Consider the following 13,461-nt stretch of genomic DNA (forward strand, 5'->3'; position numbering starts at 1 on the left):
AGAGCAGGGAAGAAGAGCAGGAGGAAAAGATTAACATTAAACAGAGATGAGAGATGGGAGGGAAAGGGAGAGAGAAGGGAAATTGCATGGAAATGGAAGGAGACCCTCATTGTTATACAAAATTACATATAAGAGGTTGTGAGGGGAAAGGGAAAAAAAACAAGGGAGAGAATTAAATTACAGCAGATGGGGTAGAAAGAGAAGATGGGAGGTGAGGGGAGGGAAGGGGGGATAGTAGAGGATAGGAAAGGTAGAAGAATACAACATTTACTAACATGGCATTATGTAAAAACATGGATGTGTAACTGATGTGATTCTGCAATCTGTATTTGGGGTAAAAATGGGAGTTCATAACCCACTTGAATCTAATGTATGAAATATGATATGTCAAGAGCTTTGTAATGTTTTGAACAACCAATAAAAAAAAGTAAAACAGGAGTTTCTAAAACCAGATTAAGAAAATGGCCTTCATGTTCATACCTTTAACACTACCTTTGGTTGAAGAGACAAGAAAACAAAATTGACCTGGCTGAAAGCCCATGCATAGATGTTTACTAAAGTTTTAGTGAGAAACTTCAAAGTGCCTACAGACAATGGATATCATGTAGGAAAAACAGAACAACTCCCTGAACTTTTTCTCACAGTAGCTGCCCTGCACGGTTATGAAACATCTATGCAGAACCACACCCATGACATTACAGAAATTTTATTCACTGTTTTAGGTAGAAAAAAACATAAGGATTATCAGTAACAGACAAATAGGATGGAATACAGTATCTAAAAGCTCTGTGGAAGCAAAAGCAGAAATAAAACCTGAAAGAATTATAAAGGGGGATGTTAGCTAAGCAGCTTGAGGGTGAGTTGAAGCAACCACTGGAAAGATGAAATCCACACTAAATTTGAAGAGGCGTGGGGGAGGGGCAGGCAAAAGCAGATAATACAAACACTGCAGAGAGGAGACTTCCAAGAGCATGCTCTTAAAGGGGGCAACACTATGAAAAGACACAGGTACAGGGTTTAGAGATTGCTTCTTTTAAATGGATGCATGAAATGGATTCTAACTATTTAATAGGATAATCTGATTTTTTTAAAACAAAACAGCAGGTATTTTTTTTAAAAGGTCTTCTAAATATTCCACATATATAACCTCTGAGGAGAAAAGTGGTCAAGATGGAGAAGGAAGCACTTTTTGCAATTATGAGGTGAAAGGGAAACAACAAAAAGTGAGACCATAGAGATGCAAAATCCAAGTTCTTAAACAAAAAGACTGTGCCAAGTTACCAGTTCTTTGCTTGACATAAAGTGCTGCAATTAAAGAAAGACTCACATAAAATACCTGGATATCACTAAAAATGAACAGGAGAAAAGTAAAGATCATAGAGAGCTCCTGCATAAAATTAGTAAAATATCTGTATACAGTGTAGATGAGTTGCAACTTAAACCCGCTCAAAAAGAAATTCAAATGAAATAAATTGTAAATCTATACACCAAACAGCAACAAGCATTTGAAGATCTGAAAAGCCACTGTGAGCTTTATCCAACCAAATGATAAATAGAACAATTTCAAAAAAGGATAGATAATAAGAAGTTAAATATTTTTATATGGCCATAATGGTGATGATATAACTACTACATGTTTTAATAACAGAAACAATATAACTTATAATTGGATAAGAGAGAAGAAAACATAAAAAGGTAATTGTTAGATAGGTGATAGGTATGTAGTAAAGTATCCCCCGCCACACAAGATAGATAAATAATAACAGAACAGGAAGTAAAGTCATTAAAATAGAGTATATGTAAAGACACCAAACAACCTTAAATATCTGATTTTTAATAATAAAAGGGCAGAGAATGCATATCCTACAGGTAAATAGGAAGTGTAATAAAACGCAAATCATTATAAAATGCAGTTGAAACCAAAACTATTAGCCTTAAAAATAAAAAGTGAATGGGATTAATGCCTCCATTAAGAGAAAAAAAATATGTGTTCAATTCAGCATACATAGACAGAATAAAACAGTAAAATATTCACAATTTTAAAAGTAAACTATTTAGGAAGTTCTGATCAAATTAGCTTTGTACTGTAAGGATCTAACACATTGTGTGTGTGTGTGTGTATATATATATATATATATATATATATATATATATATACACACATANGGGGTTTGATATTTTTTAAAATTATTGTGTGTGTGTGTGTGTATATATATATATATATATATATATATATATATATATATATACACACATACACACACATAATATATATTTTAGTTGCAACTAAAAAATATATGATGTATTTAAATTTTAATGACAATTATGCATATCCATGGACTATAATGTGACATCTCAATATAGTAATATAATGATCAGATTGAGGTATTTAGTATGTCTGTCATTTCAAAAATTTCAAATGTTTCTTTTTTTACAATGAGATATTCAGAATCCTCTCTACTAGGTTTCATAAAATAAACAATTGTTGCAACCATAGTTATCCTAATGTAATATGGACCATTAGTTATTCCTCCTATCTTAACCTGGTACCCATTAGCCCTCCTCTCTCCTCCATACCCTATCCAGGATCTGGTAACCAATATTCTATCCTACTTCAAGATCAATTTTAGCTTCCACATGCAAGTCAGAACATGAAGTATTTTTCTTTCTGTGCCAGACTTTTTCACTTAACCTAATGTCCTCCAGTTCCATCTATATTGTAGACAATGACAGAATTTCATTCTTTTTATGGCTGAGTAACATTCCATTTTGTACATACAGCACATTTTCTTTAACTTCATTTGTTGATGGACATCCAGGTGGATTCCATAAGTTGACTTTTTAAAATAGTACCACAGTAAATATAGGAATGCAGATGTCTCTGTAGTTGCAAGTTATCAACAAAGAAAATGATAATATGTTATATAATATTTTTTATATATTAGTGAAGGGAACAGTGTGGTCAGGCAAGTTTCTGAGTGTGGTATTCCCAGACTAATTCAGCAGTCACTATCTTCAACAGAGCATCAGTGCCTTTTAGGACAACAACTTTTGGTTAATTTGGATGCATTTTCCTGTCTCCATATGTACTTTCCTTTGCCTGCTGCACATTGCCCAATCATGAATATAGTGCTTTTGATGTTTGTTATTTTCATGACAGATGGGAGAACATAGAAAACTGGATTAGAGAGAGAGAGTCATTTAACCTTCTTTTTCAGCAGTGTCTGGTCATGCTGCTGTGATCATTCTGATTTTCTTTTTTTGAACTATTAGAAAACATATCAACAATGAGAATATTGTGACTAAGTAAACTGATAATATCTCTAGATAATGTACAGGAGTCCATGCACAGGCAAAGTCAAAGAACATCAGTTAACATTGACATTTGCAACATCCTGAAGTTGCACACTTAAAGCCACATCATTTGGAAAGAAACAATGAATAACTGTCACTGTGAATTGCAAATCATATTTGTCAGCATCAGTCATCACAGAGAGTAGCATCAAAGACAGTGACTATAGAAAGTACACAATCTAAACTTTGCTCATTGAACACTAAAATGAAGAACCATAATGTATTAGGACTCATGAAACAAAGCTTCTTCTAGTTCCCACAGGTAGCATTGTAAGAATGAAAAATGTCCTTTTAATAATTCTGGGTGATTTGGGAATGTGAAATCACACTAGCAGATACCTATTTAACAGTGTACCACCAAAAAGGAGGGAGGCGTTTTTCTTTTATACAGTACACAGTGTAGCACAGAAAAGTTACATTAGACAACTAACTCCAGTGCATCCTAGTGGCTAGCCACACTTGGTCTCCAGGAGTGTCATGTGCTAGTGAGCTCAATGGCAGCTAGTCTCCCTCTAGAAATGACAGCAGGTTTTGATACAGGTAGTGGTGCATGGCAGAGCCTCAAATGTACCCAGGCAAAAGGATACCAAGTAGATCATGTGCCTCTAATGTTATATAACTATATTGTGACAATTTATACAAAGATTTATTCTTAATTTAATTTCATGAGCTATTAAAAATATCAGCATTATTTTCTACTTCTTTGACCATAAATGAGTTACTGTCACCAGCAAAAATGTTTCTTCAAGTTGATTCTAATTCCAGTGTAAGTGGCATTGCAGAAACGGCATGTGGAGAACTGGGCAGATCAAGTTCCTTTTGATAAAAGCCTAATGGTTTTCTGCAATCTCAGAGGAAATCAGTTGCATGTCAGTGATACAGAATGAAATGTTTAATGAAGCTGTCAAAACAGTTGCCTGACCAGTATGTAGGTTTCTAAGTGTGCTGCCACCTTTCTGAGACACTGCAGCTGATTCTTCTGAATTTTTCCTAGATTAAGTAGGGTATAGTTTTCTTAAATGTACTTAAAATTAATCTCGGGTACATGGGTTACCACAGTAAGAAACTTAATTGAGTTAGACACCTTCAAAATGGCACAGTTGAATTCCCAAAATTGTGTCTAGTTTTCTTCATTTCATGTATTCTCTAAGTGTGCCCACAGAATAAAATGAATAATCTCTGCCATGTAAGTGAATTAAGTAATTTTTAAAATTTGATAAGTTTTTCATATTTTCTGAATATACTCAAGCCTTTGATTGTTATATTAATCTCCCTGACTCTGACGGAATCAAATGCAATTTACCAAGCTCCTTTGGAGGTATCCATTGTGTGTATGTCACTGTATGTATTTCAAGTTTAACTATCTGACTTAGGCATCATCTAAATGACATTTTAAAAAAATAGAGTATTTCAAGGGTCTATAGAAAAGCTTAAACAGGAAAATGCAGGAATCTGAATAGGTCAAGGGCTTCTCTGTAGATTACTAAGACCTTTGTGAACTTCTGTTACCCTAACCTTACCTAGCTAAATGCTTAAAGCACCCCCTCAAGAATTCTAAAGCAAAAGATTTAGTTGTAAATATCTGAATAGGTATTGATGTCTCAGAAGTGAAATCTCCACGGTAAGTTGGTGGTCGTTACAATTCACTTGGGATGGTTATCATTAAGCTTCTCTTCTAGCAAGTAGAAATGGAAAATCATTCGAAAAACAGACTACAGCCCCACTGCCTAAATTGGAATCTTGCTCTGTTAATTGAAAAATACAATAGCTTCTATTTGTCTTTGTTTTCCCAATTTTAAATTGGACTAATAATAGTGGTATTCTCATAGGATTGTTTCTAATTAGTATACCTAGAATATCTCAAATACTACCTGGCATAGAGTTGATTTTATCAAAAATTTGTTTTCTATAATTAAAACAATAAAATTGCAATGACAAAGAGTTCACTATTCTACAAACTAAGGAGAACCAACAATGGTAACTATATTGATATATTGATATATATATATATATATAAAATCTCTTACAGGTCTTTTGATAAATAAAATCAAATATAAGTGCTGACACAAAAATATCTGGTTTATCCCTCAACTTCTTTAAGCATCTCTGTAAAATAAATATACATTTAGTTTCTTTTGTTTTATTTCAGTTTGAGTTGTGGTTTTCTCTTATTCCCTTTGTCTATTAAGTAATTAGATTATTCTAGATATCTCAAATTCCCCTAATAAAACCAGCCATGGTGATATGTAAAGCATAGGTGTTTTTTATTCTGTAAAGCATTAGATTGAAACTTCTGAGTATCATAAATATTGCATTAGGGACCTCTCCACTCGCCTAAGGTGATGCAAGAATATTGAGCAAGTTTTTAAAACTTAGTAACTAACTTCAAAAATATCTCTGGGTGAACTTACACAGCATGAGATGCTATACGCTAATAAAATTTCCTGAGTTAGTGGTGCTTTAAAGATCCTAGCTTTATTCTATATTGTTTTTATATTTATTCCTAGAAACCAGAGTTCAAAGATTATACTATGAATAAGTCCTAGTAACCGTAAGGCATTCAAGAATCTATCATTTCTAGGAAAGACTGACCAAAACTTGCACTAGAATAACATCACCCCTCCCTCAAATCACTCTCCCCAATTAACTTTCTTGATAGACTTTATTATCAATAAATAATTTCTGTAGCCTGGAAATTGTTCTGATTCTTAGAATTCCTCTAATTAAAATATAAATGCTCATGTCAATAAAAAAAATCCCTAGTTTAGATACTGACAATAACTTAAATTATTCACTTAAACTTTAAGTATATTATTTAGCATATGACACAGAAAGAGACCCTTCAGGAATAAATTACTGAGTAATTCACCTAAGGGCAAGTTAAAGAAAATTTAATTAGATGGGCACCAAAATCAGCAACCCAAATATATTATTTTAAAGCTGGAATGTATTTGTGATTAATGTAAATGAAAAAAAAAAAGTCTAGTGAAGGGCCTAGTTTATAGGATGAATTCACATGTTTATTAAAAGACCAAATAAGTTAGGGAACGAATCAATAATTACAGCAACAAAATTGCAATTATTCCATTTAGAATTTACCTGGATTCAGAATTAAAACTCCTTTAGTTCTTCAAAAACAACTATAAATTAGTACAACCATTATGGGAATCAGCAGTTGGAGGCTCCTCAAAAGGCTAGGCATGGAACCACCATATGACTCAGCTATATACACTTCTCAGTATTTATCCTGAAGAATGAAAGTCATCAACACAGTGATACCTGAACACCCATATTTATAGGAGCACAATTCACAATAGCCAAACTGTGACCTAGGCTAGTTCTCCATGAATGGATACAGAAAATGTACTATTTATACACAATGGAGTTTTATTCAGATGTAAAGAAAAATGAAATTATGGCATTTTTAGGAGAATGGATGGAACTAGAGACCATCATGTTAAGCAAAATAAGTCAAACTAAGTAGGTTAAGGTTCATATGTTTTCTCTCATCTGGAAGCTATTGAGGAAAAGGGAAAATAAAATGCAGATAAATGTCCAAAACAAGGAGATCAGTGGAGGAAAGGGCACAAGGGGGGAGGTGCTGGGAGTGATATTGGCCAAACTGTAATTTTGTACTGTATGCTTTTACAAATATGTAACAACAACTTCCATCAATATGTACAACTATAATGCACCAATAAAAATTGTGGGGAAAAAACAGCTATAAATTTCCATATTAGGGACAAATCTCTTGAGTTCTACTTCAAGACAAAATGAAGTAACAGAAAAAGTATGTCTACGAAAATACATATAAAATCTAGCTAACAAAACTGTAAAACTTTGATTTCTTTTGTCAAACTCCTGTGGCCCAGATCTACCCACACCAGCCTTTGCAGGACTCAAGTGCATAGTAGGCCAGGTCCACCCTTTTCCCAGTGGGGCAGACACTCCCCAGAGCCTTGCCTCTGGTGCAAGAGCACCCCTTCTGATCAGTGCACTACCCCACAGTGGAGAACCAGCCCAGATGGCTCACAAAGATCCAGGATTTCAGTAGGGCCAGTTCACCCCTCCCCTGGTGGGGCAGACACTGCTAGAGCCTAGCCTTTGGCACAGGACCACCCAGTCCTACAAGCAGACTACCGTGGGAGGTCAAACTCAGGGGCCCAGACCACCCACTCCAACTTACTCAGGTCCCAGACACAGGATGCAGTAGCATCCAACGAGAGACACCAGCAGGGTCTGGAAGCCCAACATTAAGGTGAGGTACAGACAATCTCCACAGGTACTAACATAATATAGAGAAGAATCTGTAATATCTCAGATGCACATTGCAAGAAAGGAAGACACATAGACAACATGAAAAATCAAGGGAAGAAAGTGTCCCAAACAAACCAGGACACTATAAAAACAGAACCTATAGACAGTGAAGTTGATGAAATGTCAGAGGAGGAGTTCAGAAGGTTCATAATTAAAATGATCTGTGAATTAAAGAATGACCTAAATGAGCAAATACAAGCAAAAATTGATGACTCCAACAATGAGATAAGAGCAAATACAGATAGGAAAAGATTACTTCAAGAGAGAAATAGCGAGCCTGAACAAAAACCAGTCAGAAATCCTTGAAATGAAGGATACAATAAATCAAATAAACAACTCAATAGAAAGCATAACCAACAGACTAGATCACTTAGAAGAAATGAAGACAACGTGTACAATCTGGAAAATAAAGTTGATCACACAGTGAAGATAGTTAGAGACCATGAACAGAACATCCAGGAATTATGGGACAGCATCAAAAGACCAAATCTAAGAGTTATTGGGATAGGGGAAGGCACAGAGTTTCAAACCAAAGGAATGCACATTCTCTTCAATGAGATAATAGCAGAAAATTTCCCAAGCATGAAGAACGAATTGGAAAACCAAATTCAAGAGGCTTACAGGACACTAAATGTCCAAAATTACAACAGATCCACACCAGAGCACATTATAATGAAAATGCCTAGCATACAGAATAAGGATAGAATATTAAAGGCCAAAAGAGAGAGGAATCAGATCACATATAGGGGGAGACCTAGTTGTATCTCAGCAGATTTTTCAACCCATACCCTCAAAGCCAGGAGATCCTAGAACAACATATACCAAGCTCTGAATAAAAATGGATGCCAACCAAGAATCTTATATCCAGCAAAACTAAGCTTTAAATTTGAGGATGAAATAAAAACCTTCCCTGTAAGCAAAAGTTAAAAGAATTTACAACTAGAAAGCCTGCACTACAGAACACCATCAGCAAAATATTCCATGAAAAGGAAATGAAAAACAATGATGAAAATCAGCAGAGGGAGGGAATACACTAAAGGAAAATCTATTCAGAGGAGAAACCAAGTTACCTTAAATACCAAAAATAAACAAAAATATCTGGGAATACAAATTATATCTCAATAATAACCTTGAATATTAATGGCCTAAACTCACCAATCAAAAGACACAGACTGTCAGATTGGATTAAAAGAAAATACCCAACAATATGCTGCCTCTAAGAGACTCATCTTATAGGAAAAGACATTCAGACAGAAGGTTAAGGGTTGGGGAAAATCATATCAATCACATGGACTGCAGAAGCAAGCAGGGGTTTTCATTCTCATATCAAATAAAGTAGACATCAAACTAAAGTCAATCAAAAAGGATAAAGAAGGACACTACATACTACTCAAGAGAACCATACACCAACAATACTTAACAATTATAAATATATATGTCCTAAACAACGAAGCAGCTATGTTCAACAAACTCTTCTGAAGTTTAAGAGACAAACAGACCATAAGACAATAATTTTGGGTGACTTTAACACACCTCTTTCATCACAAGATAGATCTTCCAAACAAAGGCTAAACAAAGAAACTATAGAACTCAATACTACAATCAATAACTTAGACTTAACTGACATATATAAAATATTTCATCATTCAACAAGCGAATGAATACACTTTCTTCTCAGCAGCACATGGATCATTCTCTAAAACAGACCATAACTATGACACTAAGCAACTCTTAGCAAATATAAAAAAGTAGAGATATCACCCTGCATTCTATCAGATCGAAATGAAATTATAAAGCAATGATAAAATAAGAAATAAAGTCCACTCCAACACCTGGAGACGAAGTAATATACTACTGAATGAAAAATGGATTACAGAAGACATCAAGGAGGAGAATAAAAAGTTTTTAGAGGTAAATGAGAACACAAATACAACATACCAAAATCTCTGGGACACTATGAAAGCATTTCTCAGAGAAAAATTCAATGGATGTAGTTCATTCCTTAAAAGAAGAAAAAGTCACCAAATAAATGACTTAACACTACATTTCAAAGCCCTAGAAAAAGAAGAACAAATTAACACCAAAAGCAGCAGAAGACAGGAAATAATTAAAATCAGAGCTGAAAAAATTGAGAGGACAAAAAGTCAGTTCTTTGAAAAAATAAGTAAAATTGACAGACCCTTAATCATGCTAATAAAGAGAAGGAAAGAGAAAAATCACTAACATACATTATGAAAAGGAAATATCACAACAGACACTACAGAAATACAGAAGATAATTAGAAATTATTTTGAAAACTTGTACTCCAATAAAATAGAAAATATCAAAGGCATCCACAAATTTCTAGAGTCATAATTTGTCCAAATTGAATCAGGATGATATACCGAATTTAAACAAATCAATTTTAAATGACAAAATAGCCGATACCATCAAAAGTCTATCAACCAAGAAAAGCCCAGGACTGGATGGATACACAGCCGAGTTCTACAAGACCTTTAAAAGAAGAACTAATACCAATACTCTGCAATTTATTTCATGAAATAGAAAAAGAGGCAGCACTTCCAAACTCATTCTATGAGGCCAATATCATTCTTATTCCAAAACCAGGCAAAGACACATCAAAATAAGAAAACTTTAGACTAATATCTCTAATCAACATAGATGCAAAAGTTCTCAAAATTCTGGAAAATCAAATACAAAAACATATCAAAAAGATCATGCACCATGATCAAGTAATTCATCACATCAATAGACTCAAAGATAAGAATCATTATGATCTCAATAAATGCAGAAAAAGCATTTGACAAAATACAAAAGCACCGCTTTATGTTCAAAACACTAGAAAAACTACAGATAACAGGAACGTATCTCAACATGATAAAAGCTATCTATGCTAAGCCCCAGGCCAACAGTATCCTAAATGGAGAAAAATTCAAGGCATTCTCTCTAAAATCTGGAACAAGACAGGGATGCCCTCTTTCACCACTTCTATTTAACATAGTTCTTGAAACTCTGGCCAGACAAAAGAAATTGAAGGGATATACATAAGAAAAGAACAACTTAAATTGGCACTATTTGCTGATATGATTCTATACCTGAAAGACCCTTAAAGTTCCACCAGAAAACTCCTAGAACTAGTAAATGAATTCAGCAAAGTAGCAGGATATAAAATCAACACCCATAAATCAAAGGCATTTCTATATATCAGTGACAAATCCTCAGAAAGGGAAATGAGGAAAACTATCCCATTCTCAATAGCCTCAAAAAAAAAAAAAAAAGATGTGAAAGTTGTCTACAACAAAAACTATAGAACACTAAAGAAAGAAATAAAAGAAGAGGGAGGGGGGATAGTAGAGGATAGGAAAGGTAGCAGAATACAACAGTTACTAATATGGCATTATGTAAAAATGTTGATGTGTAACCGATGTGATTCTGCAGTCTGTATTTGGGGTAAAAATGGGAGTTCATAACCCACTTGAATCTAATGTATGAAATATGATATGTCAAGAGCTTTGTAATGTTTTGAACAACGAAAAAAAAAAAAGAAGACCTTAGAAGATAGAAAGATCTATCTTGCTCTTGGAGAGGCAGAATTAATATTTTCAAAGTGACCATACTTCCAAAAGCACTATACAGATTTAATGCAATTCCAATCAAAAGTCCAATGACATTCCTCATAAAAACAGAAAAAGCAATCATGAAATTTATCTGGAAAAATAAGAGACAGAATAGTTAAAGCAGTCCTTAGCAGGAAGAGTAAAGCAGGTGACATAACTATACCAGATTTTAAACTATAGTACAGAGTAATAGTAACAAAAATAGCACGCTATTGGCACCAAAACAGACTGGTAGACCAATGGTACAGAATAGAGGGACACAGAGACTAACCCACAAAACTACAATTATTTTATATTAGACAAAGGTGCCAACAACATGCATTGGAGAAAAGATAGCCTCATCAACAAATGGTGCTGGGAAAACTAGAAATCCATATGAAAGGAAGGAAAGAAATTAAACCCCTATCTCTCACCAAGCAAAAAACTCAACTCAAAATGGATCAAAGACTTAGGAATACAACCAGAGACCCCACGTCTAATAAAAAGAAAAAGTAGGCCCTAATCTCCATTATGTGGGATTAGGTCCCAACTTCCTTAATAAGACTCCTGTGGCACAAGAATTAAAATCAAGAATCAATAAATGGGATGGACTCAAAGGAACAAGCTTCTTAGCAAAAGAAACAATCTGAGGTGAATAGAGAAACTATAACTTGGGAGCAAATCTTTGCCCCTCACACATCAGAGCACTAATCACTAGGGTGTAAAACAAACTCATAAAGCTAAACAACAAAAAACAAATAATCCAATCAATAAATGGGCCAAGGACCTGAAGAGAGACTTCTCAGAAGATGATGTACAATCAATCAACAAATACATGAAAAAATGCTCATCGTCACTAGCAATTAAAGAAATGCAAATCAAAACCACTCTAAGATTTCATCTCACTCCAGTCAGAATGGCAGCTATTATGCATACACACAACAATAACTGTTGGTGAGGATGTAGGGGAAAAGGTACACTCATACACTGCTAGTGGGACTACAAATTGGTGCAGCCAATATGGAAAGCAGTATGGAGATTCCTTGGAAAATTGGGAATGGAACCACAATTTGACCCAGCTGTCTCCCTCCTTGGTCTATACCCAAAGGACTTAAAAATAGCATACTACAGAGACAAAGCCACATTGATGTTTATAGCAGCACAATTCACAATAGCTAAACAGTGGATCCAACCTAGATGCCCTTCAATAGATGAATGGATTTAAAAAATTGAGGTATATATACACAATGGAATATTACTCAGCAATAAAAGGGAATAAAATCATGGCATTTGCAGGTAAATGGATGGAGTTAGAGAAGATAATGTTAAGTGAATTTACCCAATCCCAAAAAATCAAATGCTGAAAGTTTTCTTTGATATAAGGAGGCTGATTCATAGTGGGACAGAGAGTGGGAGCATGGGAGGAATAGACTAACTCTAGATAGGGCAGAGGGGTTGGAGAGGAAGGGAGGGGGCATGAGGTTATTAATGATGGTGGAATGTAATGATCATTACTATCGAAAGTACATGTATAAAGACACGAATTCTTGTGAGTATACTATGTATACAACCAGGGATATGAGAAATTGTGTTTTATATATGTAATAAGAAGTGTAATGCATTCTGCTGTCATATATAAATAAAAAATTTTACATAAAAAAGGAATCAAACTTCTAAATGGAGAGATTCTACATTGAAAAGGAAGACTCTGTAGTAAGATATCTGTCTTCAATTTATTTTATAGATTCAAATCAATCTCAATCAAAATACGGACAATTTTGTAGATATTAACAAATGGATGCTTAAGTTTATATAGAAAGGTTAAAGATCTGGAATAGTCAAAATAATACAAAAGAAAAGAAATTTCAGATGGCTGACATGCTTTAAGATTTACCAGAAAGTTCAGTATTGGCAAAAGAATAGACTAATCAGTGATACAGAAGAGTCCATAAATAGACTTATACAATTAATGTCAGCTGATCTTTTACCAAAGAACAATGACAATTCAATTGTGAAAGGTTAGTATTTTCAACAAATGGTGTTGGAACAACTAGAGATGCCCACATATAAATAAATAAACAAATATAATGAAACAAACTGCACTTTTCATTAAAATGAACTCAAAATAGGTCATAGTCACAACTATAAAACTTGTAGAAGATTACATGACCTATAATTTAGCAATCAATTTTTA

At 34.2% G+C, this 13,461-nt stretch overlaps 2 long non-coding RNA genes across 2 annotated transcripts in view; one reads left to right on the forward strand and one right to left on the reverse strand.

Annotated features, from left to right (window-relative positions):
• Positions 1-13,461, reverse strand: part of LOC125615514 — a 257,630-nt gene that overhangs the window by 104,147 nt on the left and 140,022 nt on the right. The window lies entirely within an intron of this gene.
• LOC125615515 lies at positions 185-11,222 on the forward strand. The gene is made up of 3 exons (XR_007346124.1): positions 185-250; positions 11,038-11,108; positions 11,180-11,222. It is a non-coding gene; the product is annotated as an uncharacterized LOC125615515 (long non-coding RNA).

The sequence above is a fragment of the Marmota marmota genome, unplaced genomic scaffold (genome assembly GCF_001458135.2).
Source record: "Marmota marmota marmota unplaced genomic scaffold, marMar, whole genome shotgun sequence".
NCBI lineage: Eukaryota > Metazoa > Chordata > Mammalia > Rodentia > Sciuridae > Marmota > Marmota marmota.